General features: G+C 35.7%; 1 protein-coding gene across 2 annotated transcripts in view; it reads left to right on the top strand.

The window, feature by feature from the left end:
- The window catches only part of LOC122815322 (protein mono-ADP-ribosyltransferase PARP12-like), a 289,865-nt gene that overhangs the window by 51,387 nt on the left and 223,974 nt on the right, over positions 1-14,504 (top strand). The gene's annotated exons all lie outside the window — the stretch shown is intronic.

The raw sequence follows: 14,504 nt of genomic DNA, 5'->3' as shown, positions 1-14,504 counted from the left end.
GTCTATGTAGTAGGAATTGTAAAGGCAATGGTACCACTGTAGTTACAGTCCCAGCAGATGGTGAAATGTTTCTTTCAGGGCTGTCCAGAACTTAGTTTTGTGCTGAACTAGACTGCATTTTTGAAGGCAGATCATTCCTTAGTGTGAATACCACTGTGACATTGCTAAGTAAATGTCCTAATGAGAACGTCTAGACATATTTCCATCCCATCTCATTGAGGATGTCCTACAGCTTATTAGAGCACCTCAGCACACATTACTGATTGATCAGCAGGGTGTGTAAAGGCCTGCTGCAAGAATGCATGGCACAGATCCCACCAAAACATGCGCCACATGTGAACTAAGGCTACATTACTGATTGATCAGCAGGGTGTGTAAAGGCCTGCTGCAAGAATGCATGGCACAGATCCCACCAAAACATGCGCCACATGTGAACTAAGGCTACATTACTGATTGATCAGCAGGGTGTGTAAAGGCCTGCTGCAAGAATGCATGGCACAGATCCCACCAAAACATGCGCCACACGTGAATTAAGGCTACATTACTGATTGATCAGCAGGGTGTGTAAAGGCCTGCTGCAAGAATGCATGGCACAGATCCCACTAAAACATGCGCCACATGTGAATTAAGGCTATTAGAAAATCCTTTTAAGATCTGTGCCCTTATAACTAGTCTGATGACTGATTACTCCATAGGTAAAGGCACAGCAACTCAGACAACATGACAGTGACTGGAACATTAGAACACATCCAAAAGCCTTCTAAACTGGGTAATTTTGTCATTGCTTAAAAGACTACTTCACATTAATACGTTCAAAGCATCCATTGTTAATAACAGTTTACTATCAAAATGTGGAACAGCACTTACACAAAACTAGAATGGATGAATGCATCTTTTCTAGTTTCCATAATGTTCTGAAAATGTCTGAATGCACATTAGCAAATGGTAGTGTACATTCGCTAATGTGCATTCAATGTTCTGATAACAGATCGCACTACAGTGGGGATCGGAAAGTTTATTCTTTTCTTCACTGTAGTGTGATCTTGGAGTTTGAATATATAATTTGCAGGGGGTGTGGGGGGGTGAAGAGGAGCTTGCCCTCCTGCAAAACTGTAAACACTTGTGCTGTAGATGTACAATTTGTATGGCAGCTTCAGCACAAATGCCTTAGGGTCTGATGTCACCTCCTGACATGCCGAATTTGGTCGAATGCGTATGTCGTGGTGATGATGTGTGATATTCCATTAAAGCAACATTGCCAAATTCGGAACGTCAGTTTGATCAAGTAAGTAAACTGATTTTGATTTTCAACTTTTTGATAGTAAACCGTTAATAACTGTTTTGTCATTTGGTCAAGTAAAAGATGTAAAATTCCTGCTAAAGTCATCACTTTAACTGATTTCTGAAGTTATTGTGGCCTGTGTCTTGGTTGATGAACAGCTACCTCTTCTCCAATCCAGGACTACTCAAAAACATTTCATAATCACATTTTTGTTCTATGTCACCCTCAGCAAAAGTTCTGCCCATAAAGCAGTATGTGGAATTGAGTGGGAGCTGCAAATGGCAAAATAGTCAAATGGTGGTCTTATTCCCTGGGCTGGGTAGAAGGAATGGATTAGCTTAGAAGGGAGCAGATGGAGGCAAAGAATACAAAAAAAGATTAAAATGTGGCTACTGGTTTAATCCCATATTTTATATTTTTCAGTTCAATTAAAGCATTTCAGTTAGTCGATCATAACTATCAGCACCTCAGATCAAGCCATTCTTCTGTACAAGTGTAAAGAAGATGTACAGCATAAAAATTTCCTAAGTTATGTGAAGTGAAGTCAAAAATCAACTATTTGATCAGTTATGTGGAGACAAATCCGTACGGATTATGAAGTCAGACAAAGGTGGGGGCATTGTTTTATATGATTCTTGTGATTATTCCTGGATGACGTTTGACTTACTGAATGACAAAGATACTTATTCTTCAGTGTCTGTTAACAAAGTCAGTATTGGCTATCAGAGAATTGACTCTTACCTGAAAAAGTATATTCTAGAACACAGGATACCCCTAGATACACTAAAGCATTAAAAGTTACCAAACCTATTGTCCCCTAGCATTTTTGGCAGTCCCAAAGTACACAAGTACCAAGAGAAACCTCCTTTTAGACCAATAGTAGCAGCCACATTTTCTAAACCTCATCCCACAGGAGTTGTTATTGATTGTTGGTTAAAACTGATTCCCAAATTAGTGCCTCATTTAATCAATGACTCATGGGACTTTTTGTGAAGGCTGAAGCAGGAAATTTGGTCTAAAGATTTTTTTTTTTTTTTAACTATTGATGTACTAAATTTATGTACAGTTATTCCCAGAGCAGAAGGGCTAGAACATTTTTATAACAGTATTGTAAGATTTACAAATTTTACCAACAACAAATTTAATTTGATTGTTCAAATGATGTCTCTGGCATTAGACTACAATTGTATATTTTTTAAGGGGGAATATTATAAGCAAGAAAAAGGAGTAGAGGTGAGGGCCTTGATTGCCCCTATGTTTGCTAACTTGGTTTTGTTAGATTGGAAAACCAACTTTGTCTTCGGGTCCAAATTCCAGGCTTTTCTTAAGGTATATGTCAGGTTTTAGGAATACATTTTTATCCTTTGGAATGGTCCTAAAAAAGAAGTTGTTAATTTTGTAAATTATCTGAATGGCACATCTAACTTTTTGAAGTTTACATTCAATTTCAGTCATGACAGAATTAATTATTTGGATGCAGTCATTGTGCACACTGAGAATGGGTTTAAATGTACTATTATTAGAAAGCCCACCATTAGTAGTTCCTACTTGGATTTTGCAAGTTGTCATCTCTTGTGTCAAAAGAAAAGTTTAGTTAAAGGACGGTATATATGAATAGCCAGGGTGACCTCGCATGAAGTAGAACTTCCTAAAGAATTGCAGATATGTTTATGGCTAGGGGTTATCATCCCCATATTATCATTCAGATTCGGGGGTATGTACAATCCCAATGGAGACTTAAATACAAACCCATTTTGGGTATGGGGTTACAACCTAAAGCTCAATATGAAGAAGGAAGGAATTTTGACAGGGCCCTGGTGGTAGAATATGAACCATAAGCAGGGGAAATCAAGAAAATAATTAAAATAAATTGGAACATCCTTAGAGTTTGCCCAGAAATGCACCAGTTGTTAAGTGCTGAACCCCTATTTATTCATAAAACAGGGAGAAATTTGAAGGATAGTTTTGGAGGGGACTCAACTGATTCGGACCACCACTGTAAACATAAGCAAGGAACTACAAGGTTTGGAAGGTTGTGCTCAATGTACATATGTCTTGGAATCAAGTAGTATTAAACTAGACAATGGGATCGGCTTGATAGTATACTTTAAAAAAGGGAACTGTTAGACTAACGCAATAGTTTATCTTGCTAAGTTTATGGGATGTTCGAGTTTTTACATTGGAAAGATGGAGTGGTGCCTCCAAAAGAGGAATTATGAACATTATTACAATACAGGGAGGCAAAATGAGAACAATGCTCTTTTCAAACACTCTATATTATGTTACCATTATACAAAGTTTAAATTTGCTGTTTTTCATTAGGTAATAGCAAATCCAAGAGGGGGTGATATGAGTACACTACTTGGAAGTAAAAGAAATCAAGTGGCAGCTTAGGTTACATGCTTCTTATGTCCCAGGATTAAATAAGCATATCTCCACACAGCCATGGTCAAATTTTAGGTCTGCGTTTTTAGAATGATTTTCTATAGTTTTTCACTAACATCAAACTTAACATTTTTATTCATTTTTAAGTTTAACTTTTACAAAAATATTTTTTTGACATTTTTTGGTCATGGCGAGTTTTGTATTTATTAAAAATCTTTCTAAGAATTAAAAATCTTTTAAAGGATTTAAAAGTTATTTACTTGTTTTTTAACACATACTTATATTTCTAACATATTTCAAATGGGACTTCAATCATGGTAAATATAATAGGGCACTGTACCTTTAAACTGCTACCACTTCTCAATTAATTGATTACATTTTAATTGGACCTTTGGAGGGATTTTAGCTTATATAAACCAAACTGACAAGCCTTTGTTGTATTCTGATGAAGTCCTGGTTTCTAGGAAGAAAGCGTCCAATACTCTTGTAATATTTTTCTGTTATTTATATACTTTTATCACTTTGCACTCTGTGTTAAATAAAATAGTGTGGGAAGGACCTGAAGAAGTGAATCTTCTGTTGTTGATAGCCAGTTTCATTTTAGTGTGGTTTGGTCATTTTTGAATTGTTTTATGTGGATTTATAAGTCGAAATCTATTAATCCCTGGCAGTTTTAAAGACAGTTTAAATATCTTATTTTTTACCTCCAAAGATGCTGAACCCCAGTTTGGAATCCTCACCACCCCACGTACCCTTGGCAATCACACTGTCCTGTAAACAGTTTTGCACATTGCAAAGTTACTCACATTATGATGTTTTCTCTCTTCAGCTACATGTTCACAGCCTGGATGTACCCACTTTCTACTGTAAAAGAGTTTATATCAAAGTTGAAACTCCTTTGTCTCAACCTTTGGAAGTGCTCATTCAGACAAATTATATATTAAATGTAAGAAAACAGGTGCAGAATAACTGCTCCTATTTTGATATATGTTTCCTTAACTCCTTATTTACTTGTTACACCACTTCAGCCTAGGAATATGTTATTGTTGCAATTCCATCTCATCTTGGGTATCTGCAAGAGTCTGGTAATCCCATACCTATCTCTTTAGTGACCATAATTTCAAAACTATTAGACAAACTGTAGTTTTCAGCCATGCATTTGAATAATTACTTCATGGTGATCTTCTTTGTCATTCTTATACATACATAAATGTTGACTGATTGAGTAATTGATTGATTGATTAAATGATGGAAAGGTTGACTAAGTAACAGATTTTTTATGACTTCTGTCATGGTTATGGAACCACTTCTACTATTCAGTGTCTTAGTAATACTATAATTAAAATGTGGTAACTTGGGTCCATGGCACAGAGGCATATATATATATATATATATATATATATATATATATATATATATATATATATATATATATATATATATCTCTTCTCTAAATGGTCAAACATTCTTAATGTCATGATTAAAAACCAGCATTAAGAAGTCTGAACATACACAATAATGAATGTCCTAAATATCAGTTACAAAAGACCAAGAAAGGAAAAGTATTTCCTATCCCGATCTTCACAGTAGCCCCCCCCCCCATAATACTATCCTCAAACTCATCTAAATAGTGGTAATGTTATGGGAAGATTTTTATTAAGGTAAGGTATAAAGTTAGGGTTCGGCAAAGTGGCAACATGCGGGTTAGGGTTAGGGTTAGCACCCATTACTAAGGTGTTCCGGGGGGGGGGGGTAATGGGTGTTAACACTAACCCTCATGCTGCCTCTTCGTCCAACCCTAACTTTATACCTTACCTTAATCAAATCCTTCCTCTAACACTACAACTATACCAGACACACTCAGATAAATAAACATGTATAAACACACACTAACAACACTACATCCATCCCCTTACCTTTGGCCTTTAACTCACAACTAACAATTTCAATCTCATTTTCAATGTATTCCTTAATGGTGGAGGGTGATGCTTTAAATGTGTAGATTACTATGTCATATGCATACATGATTATAGTTTGTGGGAGGCTTATTGGAGGATTGGTTATAAATACTGATCATAGCAGAAATGAGAAAGTAAATCCAAGTTGTATGTTTTTGGCCAATAGGACAAATGCAAATAATGTGTTACTAATATGGACTTTAAATTTTCTGTTGGTGAAGAAGCTTTTTAATCGTGAGAGATAATCACAGACGATACCAGCTCAGAACAGGAGTTCATGGCCTATAAGGTTAACAACCTTATAACAACCATCACAAGGTCAATAAATACTGCCCCCTGTGAGAAGGTTTTTGTTCATGTTTTGTAGGGTGTCATCTGTCAGCATATATGAGGTGCTCATGGTGTGAGGTCTATACCAAAAGCCATGTTGAAGCTTTTTAATCATGGGTAGTAATCACAGCAGATACCTGCTCAGAACAGGCAGTTAAAGAGGCATTCATGGCCTACAAGGTTAATGACTTTGCAAGGTCAATAAATACTGTCCCCTCTGAGAATTCCTTTGATCATGTTTTGTAGGATTTCATCTGTCAGCATATGTGAGGTGCTCATGGTATAATATGTATACCAAAAACCATGTTGATGAGGGAGAGGATAGGATACAGTTTTTTTTTTAAATATTTGGTTAGTTTTCCATTTGGATGATATGAAGATTTAAGAGAGACTCATGTTGTATAGTTATTTGAGTGCGGTTATGATGTGATCTTTACATTGCAGAGTAAACCAAGGCAATAGGTACCCTTCAGGGAGAGCAGGGCATCTCTAGGGATTTGGTCAATTTTATTAATTATTTATTTTACTTTTACTCCCCTGAAGTGGAATGGGAGTTAGAGGGGGTTGTTCTGGAGGGGAGTGTGGATGTTTTCTGCTTGTAAAGATGTGAGGAGCTGAAAACTGAGACAGAAGACAAAATAGTGGAACAGATTAACCGCTTCAAGCATTTGGGGGGGATGGTTGAGAGAAAGGAAGCCTAAATGAGGAGGTCAGAGCTATAATCAGAGGGGCTGTAACCAACTGGCACAGAGCATCAGGGGTAGTGTGTAACAGAAGAATGCCAATAAGCAGAAAAGGAAGGTGTACAAAACAGTGGTGGAACCAGTACTATGGTATGGTACAGAAACCTAGAAAGTAAAAGCACAGCAGTTGAGGAGGCTAGAGGTGATGGTGATGAAGTGCCTGAAATGGGTGGTAGGATGCACACTGCGGGAGAGATGATGGAATGAGGACAGCAGTACAGAAACCCAAGTAGCGTCAATTGCAGAAAAAGTCAAAGAGAACAGATTACCATGGTTCAGGCACATGTGCAGGAAAGCTGAAGATAGTCTGGTGAAGAATATTTGGGACAGACAGAAAGAAAACAACAGGAAACAAGGGTGTCCAGCAAAAAGATAGATGAATTGTTTGAGAGCAGACCTTCAAATGCAACATATGACTGTCAATGTATACAGGAGATTGGCATTGAATATAGAGAGACGGTGACAGTTGGCATAACACCCCTACCTCATGTAGAAAATAGGAAAAAGGAGACCAATGATGATGATGACAAAGATGTGACAGGTAGTTCAGAATTCTGTAAGAAAGTCGCTGTGGAGCAACGAGCGTGAGGCAGAGAGTAGCAGCATGTGCGTTCTAGACTTCTACTGGTGACACAGATGCTTACTCACGAGGATTTGGTTAGCATACAGATAAGCTGTTATGGCCATTGCGCATAAAGTAATTATTGTATTGCTGCTCTCCACTTAGGCACAGAGTTAACAGGATCAACCTGATCATATCATTATAGTCTACTCCTACTCCTGTCCCACTTCCTTAGTGACGGCTACCCCTTAAACAACAAGTATTTTGAGTTGTATACCTTTTTCTATTTCTGCTCTTACTTCTCATAACTAGAACCTACTCTGTCCAAATGTCAGAGACACTCTGGATGTTAAATCCTTTAAGGGCAAGTTCTGTTTTAATCTGTTGAGAAGGGTAAATGTATCCACTTTGAATCAAAATATAGTTTTAATTATTGTGTTAATATTTCAGTCCCAGTAATTATAATTTAGGACACATATTAACCATAATTTAATATTATATAGAAATGTCTGATTCTTAAGTTGGTATGACTGTTAACTTATGATTGAGTATAGTATGTTTAACACACATTTGGGTTATTTAGTGATAAACCTTGCACTCTTTATATGGGCCATTGTTGCAATTATGAATCATATTTTACTGTTTTGTATGAATTTTGCTTTCCACTGTGTTTTGTTGTATGTTTTTCATATTGCTATTGATTCAGACATGTCTGAAAAAACATCAAGAAAGTGTCTCAGAGCAGTTACCCAGTTAACAAATGAATTGGACAGTATGCCACAAATAACATACCACATGCTGTGGTACATGTAAGAAGGAGGATAGTATGCAAACCCAGAGCCCAGTGTAAATAATATGTACGTCAAACATATATTTGAGACATCATTTAATTAAGATGGTTTAGTCTGTGAAGCAGTAAGAACACCTACACGTGTATAAATTCCGAGCTACCCAAAACTCCATTTTCCAGTCCCTTTACCTGAAGTTAATCAGGTAATTCAGTTCACAATAACAGAGAGCAGGTGTATGAAACTGCACATAGAAACAAGCAGCACACTGATACAAGTGATCAAACAGCCAATGAGCCATGAGGATGTTGCTAGTGTCTCCCTATTGTCGCTTTACCAATTTATATCATAAGCATACTGACGGTGACAAGATACACCAGCATTCGTAATGACATATAATGGGAGTAGTAATTCTAGTCCAAGCAGGAATAGCCAGACTACAGAAAATACCATATCAGTAAGTCAGAAATCAGAAACAAAATGAAAGACATTGCAATTCAGTTTATTATACAGTCTCGGAAAAGACTCTGTGATGAACTACACAAAAAATGCAATGATCCATAAATTTAAAAGCAAAACCTAAAGAAACTATTGATTTTAAATTGTCCAAAGGACTATGTGTTACAAAATAAATGCTCATAAACAGTTTTTTTTTAACAAATGTTAATAGCTGCTGTGCAGGATCCACCCAGGCAGTTGTTCGGATATTAGTTCTGAAATACAACACTAGTAAATAATCCAGTAAAGTGCTTAAGAACCATCAAGTCCAGCTGTCTGTTCAGACCAGTATTCAGTCCATAAGGCTCTTTCAAATAACTTCCTCCAAGAAAAATATGAAATTATATTCAAAGCCTTTATTAACTAAAAAACATAAAGGTAAGTGCTTTTGCTGTATAGCTTTTTCAAACCATGATAAAACCAATCACAAAGCTGATATATATATATATATACACATGTACATAATAATTATCTAATTAAGCAATAAAACAATCAATTTTTTAAAAGGCATAGAAACAACAAACTGCTTATATAAGCCACATATTTTATATTTTATAATAATGGATATTAATACCTTTAAAAAGTGTATAAAACTCATTAAAAATAGAGTAAAACCATGCTAAAACTTCTAATATTTAATATTTGAATTTTCTACCTTTTAGCTTAGGTTTTAAAGGAATTTTATCATTTAAGCCAGGGGGGTTATGTGCCTGCAGTCTAATTATCCAGTCTGTTTCTATTTGTTCAGTTTGGTTTCTTATATCTCCCCCTCTTTGATTAGGTATATTAATTTGTATAATCATAAACGTAAAAGCATGTATAGGACCTTCTTTTAATACATGTTTAGAGAAAGCATTAACTTCTGATTTCATTTTAATTTGATAGATGTGCTCCCTAATTCTATTTTTCAACTTCCTGTCCGTTTTTCCTACATAGAACGCATTACATTCCAAGCAGGTGGCCAAGTACACTAAATGTTCTGTAGTACATGAACCAGTAACATTAAAAGTATAGACTTTGGAAGTAAAGGGATGCACAAACATGTTACTAGTGTTAATATGCCTACAAAAATTGCATTTACCACATGTTACAGTACCATTGGAACTTACTGTATCTATTTTAGTGCTATCTGGAAAACATAATAACCTGTGTAGATTCTTCTTATTCTTGTATGTGAATCGAGGATATTCACCCACTAATTCCTTAATGTCAGGATTAGTAGTTAAAATATCCCAATGTCTACTCAACGCATGCTTAACTGAATTTATGTCCTGGGTATAAAATAAGGTTATTTTCTGCTGCTTCCTTTCATCTCTATTCTCTACTTTATAAGAATCTTTATAATAACTGCTACCTTTATCTGAGAAGTAGGGACATGCTTTATTTTCCCTTTCTTGGTCAACACTCAAAAAGCATTCTTCAACTTCTTTATGTTTATAATTACGGGCTAATAACCTCTTATTCAAAACTTCTAATTCAGCTTCATAATTGTTTTGTATAGGATTTAATCTAGATGCTCTAGTAGCCTGCCCTTTTATAATGTTAGTAAAAACATGTTGGGGGTGCATACTGCTTCTATGCAGCAATGTATTCTTATAACAATTTTTCCTGTGCACCCCAGTATTAAAATCCCCGTTCCACATACGCTGCACAGATACATCTAAGAAAGCTATACTGTCCTTGGAACTAGTCATGGTAAATTTTAAAAATGAAGTTGATGAGTTCATTTCTTTGTAAAATTTACTTAAATCATCTGCTGAACCAACCCAAAGAAAAAACAAATCATCTACAAACCTTCTGTAAAAACGTACGAACCTTTGAAACATCTCAAAGTGAAAAAGTCTTTCTTCTTCCCATAATGCCATTACTAGATTGGCGTAGCTATTGGCACATGAAGTGCCCATAGCTACGCCATCCTTCTGTAAATATAAGCATTCCTCAAACAAAAAAATATTATTATCCAACACTAATTTAAGGAATAAACAGATAAGGTCTCTCTTATTCTCTGACAGGTTGGAGTGTTTTTCTAGGCATAATTTAATGCTCCTAATTCCTATATCATTAGGTATATTTGTGAATAATGAGTTGACATCCATTGTCACCATAGTAATTAAATCAATATCCTTTAAATTTACAGTTTCATCATAAAAATCTAATAAAAACTGTTTAGAATCTCTCAAAATGAAAGTGTTTGAGTCCACTATAGGTCTTAACATCTTCTCAATGAATACTGATAAAGATTCTGTGACCCATCCTTGACCCGACACAATTGGTCTCATTGGGGGGGCAACTGGGTCTTTATGCACTTTAGGTAACCCTTGAATTATCGGAATAATTGGTGTATCAATAAGCAAAACGTTATACATATTTATATCAATAGATTCTTTATTATATAATTCATCCAGAACCTTATGTACCTCTAAAATGTATTCTTGAGCTTTAATTATAGGTATAGGTTCACAGTAGTTTATGTCACTCAACATCTCAAACATGCTCCTGTTATATGAAACCTTGTCCATTATAACTATGGGTCCACCCTTGTCTGCTGGCCTAATAGAAATGTTTCTATCATTCCTCAAATTCTGTAGTGCTTGAAAATGTTTTGATGTTAAATTTTGCTTATTAAGAATGGCTTGTCTATCTTCCTTCATTTTAAACAAGTCCTTTTCAACAATTTTACTGAAGGTATCTAATAAAGGATGCAAAGCAGGTACAAAAGTACTAGGTTTCCTAAAATATCCATCATTTATCCTTCTTTCATTATTTACATACAACATTTTCAACTGTATATTTCTGACAAATAATTTAACATCAAGAATTGTTTCAGTAACATTACTAACTTTGGATGGGATAAACGAGAGGCCTTTATTCAAGACTTCCATTTCAAATTTATTGAGAGGTCTGTGGGACAGGTTCCAAACTAAGTCATCCTCTCCCACATTTTCTTTATGGTTGGTTCCCTTATATCCGTTCCTGTAGCCTTTCTTTTTTGTCTCCCTCTGCTCATTGAGCGATTTCTCCCCCTGGCAGAGGTTTCGGCTATAGGGAAAGGATTATGTTTGTCCAAACCAGCACTGGTAACAGATGAAAAAGTGGTCTTGCTACGGACCACTAACTCATTAGCATTATCCTTAGCTTTTTCTTTATTAGCTATATTAGTTACATTATCTTGGGTATTGATTGACGTTAAAGCAAAATCATTAGACACACTACCTATATTGAAATTAACTGGAGCAGAAGGGTTAGTGTTAGCAACAGCTTCTACAATAGGCATAGGTACACTGTCTTCAATAATCACATTAGTTAACACATTTGGGTTAGCTCTGTTAATATCTAAAGGTAATCCATTCTGATTTACATCTTCACTTATGTCATTATTAACACTAGTAACATTATTAGGCATATTCACATTGGTATTGCGAGAATAAAAAGTCCTATCATGTCCATTTCTAACGTTCCTGGGCCAAGTGAAGACTTGCCCATTCGCAAAATCATATAAGTCTCTTGATAATTTATGTTTTTTCTGTTCCAAGAGTCTTTTCTCATACAGACACACCGAATCCAGTAAGCGATCTAACAACGGGTTAATAACAATAGGCTGATATTGACTAAATAAATCATGCTGTTTCTTTTCTATTGCTTCTTGTAGTTTACCTTCTTCTGGCAGAAAAAACTCATTTAGCAATTTCATATAGTTAATACTTAGTTCTATATTCAATTGTTGCCAATGAAAAAGAAGTTCTGGGTAAGCGTTACCTGTAGTTGGCATCTTAAGGATCCTCAAACCCCTAGGTATCACCTTCTTCTGGATGCAGACTTCAAAATGAAATTGCTGCATCTGTAATCGTTTCAGTTTCAGCAGTTCCGACTCCATCGAAGATAAAACAGAATTAATGTTCTCATAATCCATGCTGCTTAGCAAAACGCCATTGCTGGCCGTCACTAACTCAACTTCTAAAAGCGGGTTGACATTAACAGTCACGCAATTTTGTAACCTGGGATATACCATTTTCTTCGGTTGGGCAATAATAGGGTTGTAAGGTAACTCAACGCTTACCTTTTTGTTTTTTAGTTAATAAAGGCTTTTGAATATAATTTCGTATTTTTCTTGGAGGAAGTTATTTGAAAGAGCCTTATGGACTGAATACTGGTCTGAACAGATAGCTGGACTTGTGCTTGATGGTTCTTAAGCACTTTACTGGATTATTTACTAGTGTTGTATTTCAGAACTAATATCTGAACGACTGCCTGGGTGGATCCTGCACAGCAGCTATTAACATTTGTTATTTCATGGTACTTTTTCTTGAACTGTGCAGGTACCTTTATTTACTAGTGGTGTACCTTATTATTGCTTACTTTTTTATCTACTTTTTACAACACCACGAGTTAACCATGGCGGATTCTTTGGAAAACAACGTTGAGTTACCTTACAACCCTATTATTGCCCAACCGAAGAAAATGGTATATCCCAGGTTACAAAATTGTGTGACTGTTGACGTCAACCCGCTTTTAGAAGTTGAGTTAATGACGGCCAGCAATGGCGTTTTGCTAAGCAGCGTGGATTATGAGAACATTAATTCTGTTTTATCTTCGATGGAGTCGGAACTGCTGAAAATGAAACGATTACAGATGCAGCGATTTCATTTTGAAGTCTGCATCCAGAAGAAGGTGATACCTAGGGGTTTGAGGATCCTTAAGATGCCAACTACAGGTAACGCTTACCCAGAACTTCTTTTTCGTTGGCAACAACTGAATATAGAACTAATTAACTATATGAAATTGTTAAATGAGTTTTTTCTGCCAGAAGAAGGTAAACTACAAGAAGCAATAGAAAAGAAACAGCATGATTTATTTAGTCAATATCAGCCTATTGTTATTAACCCGTTGTTAGATCGCTTACTGGATTCGGTGTGTCTGTATGAGAAAAGACTCTTGGAACAGAAAAAAAACATTAATTATCAAGAGACTTATATGATTTTGCGAATGGGCAAGTCTTCACTTGGCCCAGGAACATTAGAAATGGACATGATAGGACTTTTTATTCTCGCAATACCAATGTGAATATGCCTAATAATGTTACTAGTGTTAATAATGACATAAGTGAAGATATAAATCAGAATGGATTACCTTTAGATATTAACAGAGCTAACCCAAATGTGTTAACTAATGTGATTATTGAAGACAGTGTACCTATGCCTATTGTAGAAGCTGTTGCTAACACTAACCCTTCTGCTCCAGTTAATTTCAATATAGGTAGTGTGTCTAATGATTTTGCTTTAACATCAATCAATACCCAAGATAATGTAACTAATATAGCTAATAAAGAAAAAGCTAAGGATAATGCTAATGAGTTAGTGGTCCGTAGCAAGACCACTTTTTCATCTGTTACCAGTGCTGGTTTGGACAAACATAATCCTTTCCCTATAGCCGAAACCTCTGCCAGGGGGAGAAATCGCTCAATGAGCAGAGGGAGAAAAAAAAAAAAAAAGCTACAGGAATGGATATAAGGGAACCAACCATAAAGAAAATGTGGGAGAGGATGACTTAGTTTGGAACCTGTCCCACAGACCTCTCAATAAATTTGAAATGGAAGTCTTGAATAAAGGCCTCTCGTTTATCCCATCCAAAGTTAGTAAAGTTACTGAAACAATTCTTGATGTTAAATTATTTGTCAGAAATATACAGTTGAAAATGTTGTATGTAAATAATGAAAGAAGGATAAATGATGGATATTTTAGGAAACCTAGTACTTTTGTACCTGCTTTGCATCCTTTATTAGATACCTTCAGTAAAATTGTTGAAAAGGACTTGTTTAAAATGAAGGAAGATAGACAAGCCATTCTTAATAAGCGAAATTTAACATCAAAACATTTTCAAGCACTACAGAATTTGAGGAATGATAGAAACATTTCTATTAGGCCAGCAGACAAGGGTGGACCCATAGTTATAATGGACAAG

Source organism: Protopterus annectens, chromosome 11.part0 (assembly GCF_019279795.1).
Source record: "Protopterus annectens isolate FY-2018-M chromosome 11.part0, PAN1.0, whole genome shotgun sequence".
NCBI classification, from domain to species: Eukaryota; Metazoa; Chordata; order Ceratodontiformes; family Protopteridae; genus Protopterus; species Protopterus annectens.
The sequence above is the reverse complement of the archived record's forward strand: the minus strand, read 5'-3'. Positions and strand labels throughout refer to the sequence as shown.